The sequence below is a fragment of the Ammospiza nelsoni genome, chromosome 4 (assembly GCF_027579445.1).
Source record: "Ammospiza nelsoni isolate bAmmNel1 chromosome 4, bAmmNel1.pri, whole genome shotgun sequence".
In the NCBI taxonomy this organism is placed as follows: Eukaryota; Metazoa; Chordata; class Aves; order Passeriformes; family Passerellidae; genus Ammospiza; species Ammospiza nelsoni.
The window spans coordinates 1,613,166-1,626,417 of NC_080636.1; positions in this window are offsets into that span (position 1 = coordinate 1,613,166).

Here is a 13,252-nt window from a genome sequence, read left to right on the forward strand (position 1 = left end):
GGTTAGTAGAGATGCAGGGGAGTAATATGACTTTTTCTTACCATTTCTATCCTTGAACACTGAGCCCAAAGTAGCTTTCAGTGTTGGATGTAACCATTATGACCCAAAGAAACAGCATGAAGTTGTGTCGGAGGATGTTTAGCTTGGATATTAAGAAAATGCGCGTCACCCAGAAGATGCTGGGAACTGGAACAGGCTCCCCAGCAAAGTGGCCACAGCACCAAGCCTGGCAGAGCTTGAGGTGTGTTGGGATAATGCTGTCAGACACACTGTGGGCTTTTTGGGCTTCTCCTGTGTAGGGCAGGGAGTTGAGCTTTGATGATCCTTGTGGGTCCTCCCCAGTTCAGGACATTCTATGATTATATGATTTCTAGACCAACACAACCACATTTGCACAACAATCCTTGCCAGGCTCAGCTGAGCATCTCCTCCCACTGCCCCACATCAATAGAAACACTCCCACTCAGTGTTTCTATAGAAACTAACCCATCAGTCTTTGCATGGCTGGGTAAAATCCCTTTGGCAGGCTGGTTCTGGCTGCCATGGTTCCCATTCATCATCTCTGCTCTATCTGGGGTATTTCCATACCGAAATGTGGCCAAAACAGAAACTTTCTGCCCAAACCAAGGTGGCCAATGCAAACCAGGTCCTGTTAATAACTCCCAACAATGCGCCCCTGAGGACATGCCTCAGGGCAGACCCAAGCATACTGGTTTAGTCTCCTCCTGTTGTCACTTAGAAATGCTCTGGAGACCTGAGCAGAATGAGAGTGGCTGACCCTTGTCCTGCTGCCGAGGAGAATGGGGGCTCAGCATTGTAAATCCAGGTTAGTGTTGGCAAAGGTGCTGGTGGGCTGCTGCAGACAGAGCCCAGAGAGCAGGTTAGCTTGTCAGCAAAGGAAGCAAATCTCAGCCTAAACTGTGCAGCAGATATAAATATGTAGATGTTGAAACAAAAGTCACTGCCTGAACTTTTTGATATAGTAGTACAGGAAAAAGAAATCTCCATTGTTTCTACCCTCCACCTCGTGCTGAGATGGGGCATCTTGGAGTGCTGGGACAGCAGTGTTAATCAACCCATTAACCAATGTGCACCAACCCAAATCACACATAAAGCCTCATAAACCCAAATGTATGAACACCAATCCCTCACAGAGCTGCATGCAAAGGTCAGGACTGGCCTTGAACCCTTCCTGTGTCCTAAATCCCCACCCAGGGCTGTCTGACAGATGCCAGCACCAACACCTTCTCCCTACAAGCCACGTACCTTTGGCAGGGATAACCTTTTAGGGGAGGTCTACTGTGACTCAAAGCACCTTTTTCACAAATCCTGGGCTGAGCCCAGCTTTACCAAGCTGGAAGGTGAGACACAGCTTGTGACAGTGTTCACAAGGGGTTTCCAGGTGAGGGAAGAGACGAGGATTTGACTCCATGTTCAGAAGGCTTGATTTATTATTTTATTATATATATTACATTAAAACTATACTAAAAAGAAGGAAAAGTTTCATCTCACAAGGCTAGCTAAGCTAAGAATAGAAAGGAATGAATAACAAAGGTTTGTGTCTCAGACAGAGTCCAAGCTACCTGGGCTGTGATTGGCCATTAATTACAAACATCCAACATGGGCCAATCCCAGATGCACCTGTTGCATTCCACAGCAGCAGATAACTATTGTTTACATTTTGGTGCTGAGGCCTTTCAGCTTCTCAGGAAGAAAAATCCTAAGGAAGGATTTTTAATGAAAAGATGTCTGCGACAACAGCTCACCTGGTGACCTGCTGCTTCATCTCCCTTTGCTGCTGCATTTATAGGATTCCTTCTCTCCCTCCACAACTCTGGGGTCTTGAAAACCATCTCCTCCTTCCCATAAATAACTAGGAGATCCATCATCTAAGCAAGAAAATATGGATTCCTCTTCCTGAGTGTTGATGAATCAAATTCTCATATATAAACTATAAAGAGAGGGTTCCCACCTTGGTTTTCTTGGATGTGGTATTTCATGGACTCAACCATATTTCAGGGGAAGTTTCCTCTCTCCTGCCCCTGCCCTGCTTGATGTCACAGTGGCACCAATTACACTGCAGCTGTAAGATGGGTATTGTCATTATTAGTAATTGTATTCACCCTCTCCATTTAAAAATATCAGCACAGGAACATGAATGATTTGTGTGATGATATATTTGCTGTTATTAGGACCTAATATGTTATGCCTGTAATTACATACTATGCCCCATATAATAAGCTTGGAATTGCTGTGTAAATTTTGGGTAATCGAGGAAAACTGTGCTACAAACAGGTCCCCCTAGACCAAGTTCAGAATTCACTACCAGGAAATAACCATCATTAAGGGCTCTGCAATAGACAAAACACTAGACTAGGAGCTAAAAGCCTTGGGATATGTAACAACAATGAAGAGAAACAAATAACCAGGGCAGGAGAGCAAGAGGAGCTCCAGTCCAGGTAGTGCCATCCCTGGGGAATATTTCTTCTAACTCTGGTTTCAGGAATACTCCAGCAAAAGGCCAAGGAACTTGCAGAGGGTGCAATGGGAGCTGCAAGTAGCATAAACCCATTCAGATGCAACTGTTTCAGAGGATTTAGAAGCCATGCTCCTCATTACAAAGGAAGTTAAAATGCTCACATCTAGATTAAAAGTCTGCCAGAGGTCATCACAGCTTAATGCATAGTCAGGCTTTTCTGAATCGGCAGGAGACATTGACATTGATTAAATTTATCCTCTCCTTCACAGGCCCAAGAGCTTTTCCAGATTTCAATGCATTTTTTTGGTGAAGCTGATCCTTCCTGTCCTCGCTGCAGTATCTGCACATCTTCCATCTAAAATCAATAGGCACAGCATGGTCCCCCACGGGCTCCTAGCTGTTGTGAGGATGGGACGTGATGGGGAGAAATGAGATCAGCCACTTTTATGGCCCAGTGAATAGTTATGGGGCTTCAAGGGCTCTCTCATGGTCATGAACCTCTGAACAATTTCTGATTGTTCGAATTTCACTGCAGCCTTCCAGCTTCGTCATCTGCGCTGCCAACTTCTATTAAGGTTCCATTAAAAGGCAATGAAACACAGGGCCTTTTACAATACCCTTGACAAAACAATTTCCCTTTCTGGATACAGTAAAAATTTTCAGCCAAAAATACAACTTTTTGGTTAAAAAAAAAAAAAGAAAAAAAAGAAAGGGAGACAATGTCAAGCAGATCAAAATATTTCATAAAATGCTGTCAGATTGTCTCAGCCAGAAAAAACAATCCAGAAAAGACTAATTTTCAAATCAAAACATTGATTTTTCTCTCTGCCTATCATAATTACATTTGTTTCCACTTGCTTATGAAAAGGCGTAGGTATCAGACAATATTTCATTTTGTGTAGAGCTAAGTGTTTTATTCAGATCAAAGTGTTTTCCACAACACATTGTCATTGATAGGTATTTGGCAATTTAATTTTACTGTTATTAGTGTACCTTTTCCTTCAAGGATCATTTTAAGTGTAACCACACTTAGCAGCAGAGAAGCACAAATGCTGCCTTCAGATATAACCAGGTGCATTCAAGCAAATCCTGATTGAATCAAAATGTGTTATAAAAGTTAAGTGCTGGGGGGGTATAAAATTTAACCCAAAGTGACACATAGAATAAGCTTGCCCAAGACACTGCTTCAAAAGTTTTAACCCACAACACACCAATATCTTACAAAATCCGTGTCCTTTTGTTTCAATATTGAAACAAGTGTGATTTGGGGACATCAATGTGTTGGATCTTTCTAAGCCCAAGGGATTTCTCAACATTAAGAACAAGAAACCAGTTTGGTGTGTCAGGGATGTCAGAGTGTCAGGGATGGGTTTTGTGCAAGCAAAGATCATTTACTTCAAACACTGGTGGGTAGTAAAATTGAGGTCCTGTCCTCATGAGCATGTTCCCTCTGATAAAATCATGGAATCATAGGATCATTAAGGTTGGAAAAGGCCAAATCCAACTATAGAGCAAATACCAACATGAGCCAGATCACAAAATGCCACACCCGCTTGTTTTCTGAACAATTCCAGGGATGGACACTCCACCACTTTCCTGGGGACCCCATTCCAGTGCTTCCAGTGAAGAACTCTTTCCAAACACCCTGGCCCCCATCCCAAACATGTGAGAGAGTGTAAACCATGGGCTGAAGTTTAGGGGTCTTTGCAATGAAGATCCCATTGCTCTACTCCTTTCAGTGGCACACATTTTAATAGCACATAACTCATTAATTACACCATAAATCGCTCCCAGGTTTGATGTACAGAGGGAGTTGTTTTGGAAGAAGGCTGGGAGGGCTGAAAGTGAGACAAGTTGGACAGCCTTGAGCCAGCAGAAGAGAGAAGGGGGCTGTGGGGTGAGCAGGGCTCCAAGCAGCCAGGCTGAGAGGGGTAGAGCTGTCCCACCTCACTGGCAGCACCCATTGGAGCAACCCCGAGGCTGACATGAAATGAGAGTGGGTGCTCCTTGCAAGAGCAGCGCCTCTTTGGTGAGCTGAAAGGAGCAGATCCTGCACAAAAACACTGCAAAATGGTCACGAGTCCTCCACGAGACATATGTTTATAAAAGCTGAAGGAACACTGGAGATCAGGTCTCCACTCTGGAGCCTCCTGACTTCTCCACGATGGAGTCTATAGCCTCAGGGTGGCCTACAGACATACACTACCTCAATACTGACCTGAGTTTTACAGACTGCACATTTGCAGGTCTGCAGTTCAAAACTAATTGCTGTGACCTCGCATAAAATAGTAATAATCAACTATCAATAATACTTTGGGAACTGAGGGGAAAAAGAAAGGGAAAATGTTCATTCTTAGTAAAAGCTGGTGCTGACGGTCAGGAAATTGAACCTTCTGCAAGCATTAGTCACAGGAGCCAAAAACATTGCTGCTGAGTGTTTCTGGGGAGCATATGCTTCATATATTGAAAGATATTCTTCTATATCGAGTCTTTGTAATTACAGAGACATGGCAAATAAAGGCAGAAATCATAAAGATTTCCTTTTCCTCTGGTAGATAATCAGTCCAGGGTGTATTTATGCACAAGCAGAGAGCTGTCTCCATCCCAGTCTCTCTGCTCCCTGCATCTCCAGGACGCAGAGTCTGATGAGCAGCTAGCTGGTGTTCCCCTGATGAATCAAACCATTTGCTGCAGAAACACAAGATGTAGGGCCAATATTTTCAAAAGCTGCCTTTAAAACTCTGGCAGCAGTTCAGTGTGGTCATGTTTCCGAGTGTGAAGTTCTCCATGTATGAATGCTTGCACTCAGGATTTATTTGCTTGGACTGCACTCACATCCGTGCAGGGAGTATGACTGTGAGCACAAAGTTTTCCATGTGCTATCTGCTAGGTGGGGGAAAATGGGTTTAAAGGATTAAAAGCCAGGTAAGGACTAGAAATCTGGTGAGGATTTGTAGCTCCAGGGTGGTGTTTAGGGCTTTTGGGCAGTCAGTGAATTAGAGGAAAGGGGGAAAAATTACATTTACAAACCCAACAGCTTTGCTACATTCAGTACTACCTTTCTTTCCTTGCACTTCACTAAAAGTGGAGGAGAAGTGTCTTTCTGTGGACACCTGGAAGCACAGCAGCACAAAGCACAGTGCACAGATCCCAGAGCTGACCTCAGAGCTGGAAATGGTCTGGCCACATCAGCATCATCCAAAATCAAAACTAATTAGTCCTTCTGGGAGCACATCAGCTCCAGTTATGTGATGTTAACATGACATGAGACTGCAGTCAGGGCCTGAATGGGGACCTGCTGTCTGGGGGTACTAAACCTTTCTGAGTTTGCCTGGGGGCTCCTTGCACGCCCCTTCCTCACACCTCGTTTGTTATCCATTGTGCTTAGAAGGGAAAGGCCACTGCTCAAACTGAGAAAGATGTCTGCAATGTGTATTTTTGAATGTTCTGTGATGTGCAGCATCTCACCCACAGGGCAGGACCACACCACACTGTGCAAACCAGAAAGACGCCACTTGCCTCAGCCCACAGTCAAACCCACCTATCTCTCTATCACCCCCATTTTAAGCCTTTTCTACTTTTAAAGAAAAGCCAGATTTAATACAGAAATAAACCCACCAAGGGTCCTGCAGTTTTCATGGAGAACAGCGTGCTTGCTCAGGAAGCGTGAAATTAAAAGCTCTGGAGCGTGCACTTGCCCAGCTCCCCATCACATGTACCTCACCAGCTCTGCAGCAGGGCAGGAGCTCAGTCACCAATTCTCTCCATGGCCTCATCCTGCAAACATGCACCCCTGCAAGCGAGGCTTACTCATGGAAACACTATGCCTGCATTCCCAGCAGCGAGCACTCAGGAGGAACCTGCTCCCTGGGCTGCCCTGGGGACACGGCTGGCACCTGGCGCTGTCCCAGAGTCAGCCTGGCACCATCAGCGGGGCTCCAGCAGCACAGCCAGCCACCAAGCCCGGCCAAGGAATCCCACGTGCTCCGAAGGACACCCTCTGGCCGTGATCAGGACTCACTTGGATGGTTTCTGACAGCACAGGACACCAAAATCTCTTCTTGAAATATAGTGGCTCCAAACAGCTTCCAAGAGGGTCCAGGGACATGCCCAGGATCTTTACTAAAAGCAGCTTGCCTGTCTCTCCATCCCTGTATTACCAGAGCTTTCTTTGTGTGTGCCTTCCTTCTCCTTATGAAAATCTGGATGTTGGAACAGCAACAGCCTTCATGTCCTCTGGGCTGGGCATGAGACACACCAAAAGGACTGCTGAGACCTGAATCCCAGACTACAGCAGCCCCTCACACGTCTTCAAGGCTGAGTGGTGGCCAGTGTCCTGCTCCTCAACATCTCAGACACAGCAGGGCAGCAGAGCCTTCAGCCCACAAAAGGTTTTTCTGGGGCAAGACTGGACCACACCAGGTCTGGAAGCTCTGTCACCTGTGAGGGTTCTCAGCTCAACCCATGGAGGTTTGGTGCTATGGAAATAACTGTGTGCTCTGACACATCACCCTGTGTCCCTGCCATCCCCTGCTGGGAGGCCCTTCCCATGTGGGAGAGAAGAAAGCCAAGGGACCTGCCCTTCTTTGAGGGATGGGGTACCAAAAATGTCACTTGCTCGCAAACCTAAGAGGGTCCAAATTTTCACAAGGAGAACAAAAGCATACCACAAAGCAAAATTTGGTGACACAGGGATGGAGAGACAGGCAAGCTGCTTTTAGTAAAAGACTTGTGACCCCTGGAGAGAATCCCCCTTGGGTTTGAGGGGTTCAGGTACCTCCTAGGACCTCATACACGCCCGATGGACCACGGTGTCTCCATGGGGTTCAGGGAGCCCCTGTTGTGACCCCCTCCCCACGGCCCCAGCTCTGTTGGTCACAGTGCCCCAACACACACATGTAACACATTCCAGACTCCTCTGGTTTGACAGATGAGTATTTTGACAGCTCAGAGAAAACATTTTGCAAGATGCACAGTCAAAGGCTCTTTCAAGGCGGGGTGTTGTGGAAAGCCGCGTGAGCTCTCCAAGGCGCTATCGCTCGCTCTCTCTGCCAGCCACGCTGATGAAAGCTCCCTGTGCAGGCCAGAAGATGCAGCAGGGAATAACAGAGTCCTTTAAATAGCATCCTGGCTGGCTTGAGGAGGCCACGGAGATTTTAACTCACTTATAATTTCCCTGTGGTTCAGCCCTCTCTGCCGCAGCAGCCTGCCTGGGCACTGCGGCCAAGCAAAGGCTTGGGGAGCCTTGGGAATGGCAATAACCAGCAACCCGTGACTGTTCTGGGACTGCCCGTGCTCGTGTCCTTTCCCAAGCAATTCCCACCCTGGGTGTGCTGCTCAGACCTTCATTACCTGGAGGAATTTGGCACAGGAAGACACAGCACTGAGATCAGCAGAGGAGACCTTGTTCCGCCCATGGCTGAGCTCAAAGAGATGATTGCTGCAGTGACACAAGGCACTGGCCAGGAAATGCTCCCCTAACATCTTCCATGTGACATTTTTCCAGAGGCAAAGCCAGCTAAAGAGGTCCCTGAATGTTTTCCTCCTTAGGACCTGTTCAACTATCTGTAAAGCAGGTCAGTGAAAGAAAACACTTGGCGCCAAAGAGGGGGAAACAAAATAAGTGAGATTTAAAGAAATTGCACACACCCCATTTGCAGCACAACCCACGAGCAGCAGTTTTGGCATGGCTGCAGGACAAAAAACTGCCAAGCAACAGAAGGAAAATGTGTCAGGCTAAGAAGCATCGGGAGTCCCTTCAAGCAGCTTTGCTCAAGGGACTCAGTCCTGAATAATGAGGAGAAGAAGAAAGATGAGGGCATCATTGAGAGGTTTAGAACTTCCATATAAAAAGAATTATTTAAATTAATTCCCAGCCTCATGTCCCACAGGAAATGTTGAAGAAAATCTTGAGATTCAGTGGCAACACCAGCCTAAACAAAAAATAAAGAGAGGAAAATTTCTTTGGGGAAAAAATATCAAAAGGATCATTTTCTCTGCTGAAAGCTGAAATTCTTCCACAAAAGAGTCATTTTGCCACTCCCCAAAAAAACCAGGAAAAATACCAGCATTTTCCATTTTAATGGTTGCCTTATTGTCTTCAATGTTCCTTCTGCAAAGCCTCCCAGCCCTGCCCTGGCCTCCATCAGCTCTTCAGGACAGAAGGTTTCTCTTTTGTGCAGTTCACAGCACAGTGTCAGTGTTTTAATCAGGTTATGTTGCTGATGGCAATACTCTGACATTGCCATAGCTTCAGAGTTTTGTGATGCTGAAAGTGTGTGTTACCAGAGCGTGTCCAAGGTTCTGGGCTTTCTCTCTGTTTTAATTTCTTCTTGCTTTTCTCTTTCACTACCCCAGAATATGTCAACTTCTCATCCCAAATGTTCGGTTCTGTGGAAATAACTGTAATATTTTTTGTGAAGCAAATGGTGTCAAACAGTCTTAACACAAGTGTCCCATATTTTACAGGGGTATTTTAGGGACTCTCTCTTAAGTTTTATCAGGTGTTTTACTTTGTTGTGCAGGTCTACAAAGGATATTTTATATCACCCATCTTGTCATGGGCTTTTTGCAGATCTGAATGATTTGTGTTGCATAGATCTGTCAGCGATCTGCTCAAGTTTATTATATTAGAAAAAAGGTTTATGGAAGTCTCAGCATAACCAGATCTTCTTTTATCTGGGAACATCTGGTTTATCCATAAGCCTTTACCCCGAGAAAAGCAGTTCTTTGTATTTTTCACAAAAAGAAATTTGGCCTCTTCCTCACTTATTTTGTTTGGGAACAGATAATTTGCTTTAAGCTAACCATGGTCAGGGTTCCTCAAACTTAAAGCGCAACTCTGTTTGCTACAAATCCATCTCCATGGAGCACTTCCAGCACAAGAAAAAGGCATCAAAACAGTTTTTAGTGGGAGCTGGACAACTTTCACTCTTCCAGCTGCAGCTGCGTCAGAAGGAACCATTCTGAAATATCATGGCTTTTCTGGTGACAATGAGTACAGGTGGCTTTCCATCCCCTTTCCAAACTACAGTTGCAGCAGCTCCAGCTTTTCAGGCTGTAAAACAGCCCTTGGCAAGTTTGTGGTGAGGGTGCCCCATGCCCTGTCACCAGCACAGTGGGGACCAGGGCACACTGACAGCACTCCCCATGGGGATTGGACCCATGGCAAATCAGTGTCAGCACCAGGCATGGCCCTGCTGCTGTAGGACTTGCCCTTCATTGCAAGGGTTTGCTCACAAGAGAACAGATTTGGTGTTTGGTTTGATCTTCCCCAGCACCTGTTTAAAACATTCAGTGCTCACAGTACTCACACACGGAGTTACTCTGCACTCAAATTTTGATGAGGCCATGTCATAAAATCCCCACGTGGTTTGGGATAGAAGGGGACCTTGAAGATTGTCTCTATCCAAGCTCCCAGCCACAGACAGGGACACCTTCCCCTCGTCCAGGTTGTTCAGAGCCTCATCCGCCCTGGCCTTCAGAACTTCCAGTGATGGGTTCAGCTGTCATTTCTCAGCTTCTCTGAGAAACCTGTGCCAGTGCACCACCACCTGCAGAGTAAACTGTTTCTTACTCATATTGAATCTAAACCTGCCTTCTGTCAGTTTGAAACCATTCTTCTTTGTCCTGTCACTCCATGCCCTTGTAAAAGTCCCTCTCCAGCTCTCTTGTAGCCCCTTTAGGTACTGGAAGGTGCCATAGGCTCTCCCCAGAGCCTTCTGTTCTGCAGGCAGGACACCCCCAGCTGTCTCAGCCTGTCCCCACAGCAGAGGGGCTCAGCCCTCTGGTCTCCTTTGTGGCCTCCTCTGCACTCCCTTCAGCAGGTTCAGCTCCTTCTGGTGCTGGGGGCCCAGAGCTGGACACAGCACTGCTGGTGGAGTTTCACGAGAGCAGAGGAGCAGAATCACCTCCCCTGACCTTCTGGTCACCCGTCTTGTGATGCAGCCCAGGACGCAGTTGGCTTTTTGGGCTTCATGTGCACATTGACAATCTTCTTTGGGGGCTATGTTGAGCTTCTCAACCACCAACACCCCCAAGTCCTTCTCCCCAGGTCTGGTCTCGACCCATTCTGCACTTATCCCGTGTCTGTGCTCGGGATTGCCCCGGGGCTGGCACACACGGAGGTGCCATCCAGGGACTTCAGTGACATTTGTGACCCCCAGCCAGGAGGAAGCAGCCTGAGAGCACATCCACGGCTCAGCCGCAGGAGCCTGCAGCCCTGAGAATTAAGCATTCAACAACCACTGAACTCCAAAATAGACAGTAGGCGCCAAAATCCTCAGCTGTGGCTCCTTGGACTGCGCTGGATTTACGCTGATTTAATCCAGCTGAGGATCAGCACCAGCGGGCCAAGTCCTGCTGTCCTACCTCAAGCTGATGGCCAGTTGACGTGACTGATGACTGAGATTCCCATTTAGCCTAACTGGAAGCATGAGCAGGCCTGTGTAGCGCTACCATTGTTGACTCCAGCCTTTTGTCTCGGGCTGTAACCCATAGGCCTAATAGCCGAAATCATGCTGCATGCATTCATTCACCCTCTTCACAAACAGCATGTTATTGAGCTCCGTGGTGAAAAGGCATGCACAAACACAATGGGGCTGGGATTAAGCCCAGCTGCATTACCAAAGTAAATACTTTTGCTGCTGACAGTTTGTCTGTGGGGATTTGGAGAAAAGTTTTGTGCATCTACTTAGGCAACATATGGTTTTATTTTTCCTGTTAACAAAAACAGTAGTGGTCAAAAGTCAACACCCTCTGATGACTGTTCGGTGGCCAGTGTGGAATGGGCTTGGTGGTCTAAGTCCAGTTCCTTACATGTCCACAAAAAAAAAAAATCATCCTCTTCCTGCATTCCTATCTCACTTGGCACTGTGGTTTGCAGGAAGCCAGGGGGGTTTTGAGGTTAATCTCATCTGTCCTCCTTTCTGATTGAAAGCAATGGGTGACGTGGTTTGGGTTAAGATACTCTGCTAGCTTCTTTAATTCCCCTTGTGATGAAAACCCCTCCACAATCTGTTTCCTTGAAGCCTGAGGAGAGTCAGAATTAATCCGCATTAGCTGGCGGCCGGGGCATGTCAGCCAGTCAGACTTCTAAAGCAAACACACAGCCATGAGGAGGAGCAGCATGCCAAGAGCACAAATGGTCTGAATTTAGCCCTTCATCTCCAAGCTGAATGCACACTGTTCTCCAAAGATCTCTGCAACACTCCATCAACAGCTGGTCACCTCCACATCTGAAACCAAGAAGAAAACCCACTAGGGCCTGGCTTTAAATTTGGCAATGATTTCAGCAGGCTGGTAAAGGGCAAAAAGATTGGCTGAGCTGCCACAAGTGCCCATCTCACATAGCTCCAGTGAAGGAGCTGGCAGATACTGGCATTCAGCATTTTTGGGAAGAAAAAACACCCCATCATCAAACCCTCCGTAGGGATTCCTCTAAAATATTTTAAAGCTTTTAAGGTGCAAACAGGTCTTGTCTACGCTGAGATAATGAGAATTACAGCAACTAGAGCACAACTGCTAACACTTAGCATCTGCAGGGTCAGAGGCAGCTCAGAGCTGGAAGGAGTGCTAACTAGATCCACCACATGAAGTAATTGTTTTTAAGGGAGTGTATCCAAGCTGGAACACAGCGATGCAGAACATGCACACTCAGACAGGTGTAATCCCAGGCACAGTGGGTGGTAAGCAAGGCTGGAAAATCACAATCAGGAAGCCAAGATGTGTTGCCTAATCCAGGCTTCCCCACCAAGATGAAGGCAGATTTTTGAGGGCCAGATCCTGCATAATGCTCAGCTAGTCCTGTAATGTGTTTGCAACCCTCAGATGCTCCTGACATCTCTGGAAGCTGAAGGCTCAAAGGGTTTTGCAGGGGATGCTCAAACCTGCCCACAAACAGCCAGAAATGGGCAGAGAGCCAGGGCTGGAGGGATTAAACCAGGCAGAGAAGGTGCTGCAGCTCAGGTTGAGAGCAAATGGAGCTCAGAAATGGAACATCACAGTCCCATGGTCACACACATCCATCTACGGAGGAAAAAGGGAAAAGGCAGGAATTGTTTCTGCTCCTATGAAAGACAATCGGTGAAACCAAAAGCTTATCTTAACACTTTTCTGCAGAAGTTCAGGGGTTTTCATTCAAGAAGCAAAAACTGAAAAATGTTTGGTTTCTGGCAATCAAAAACTGGAAACATTTTGGCCAGAAACCAAAACAATTTGGGATTTCTGGTTTTTGGTTTTCATCTGTTTTTTTGCCAAACTCCTTAGCTTACTTTTGCCAGAAAACTGCACATTTTTCAAGCTTTTTCTTCCTCAATGAAAACCTTAAAATTGTTGTTGAAATTGGACATTTCCCACAGATTTTTGGTTTGATTTTTATTTTAAAGGCACTTTCAGCAAAAAGAATGTTTTGAATGAACAATTTCACCCAAGAGCTCTGTAAGCAGATCCACTGCAGGGATTATCATACCTGCACTTTTATCTCCTCTCCCCTCCTCTCTTCTCTCACCCAGGGGACTCAGGGTGGTGATCCTGGTCTGGTTTTGACCACCACAAAACCAGGCTTTAGAGCAGTGGAGCTGCCTTGGAGGACAGCTCTGAGCTGGGAATGGCCTGAGCTTTTTCTGAGATACCAACTCTCAGGAAATAAAAAATGCAGCAAAGAAAAATAAATATCTGGAGCCTGGATTCAGCAGTGTTTGTACTGGGAATATATTTGGGCGTGTGGCTCTGGGAGAAGAAGCTGCTGGTACGTGTCCTCCAGAGTGCCTAAAT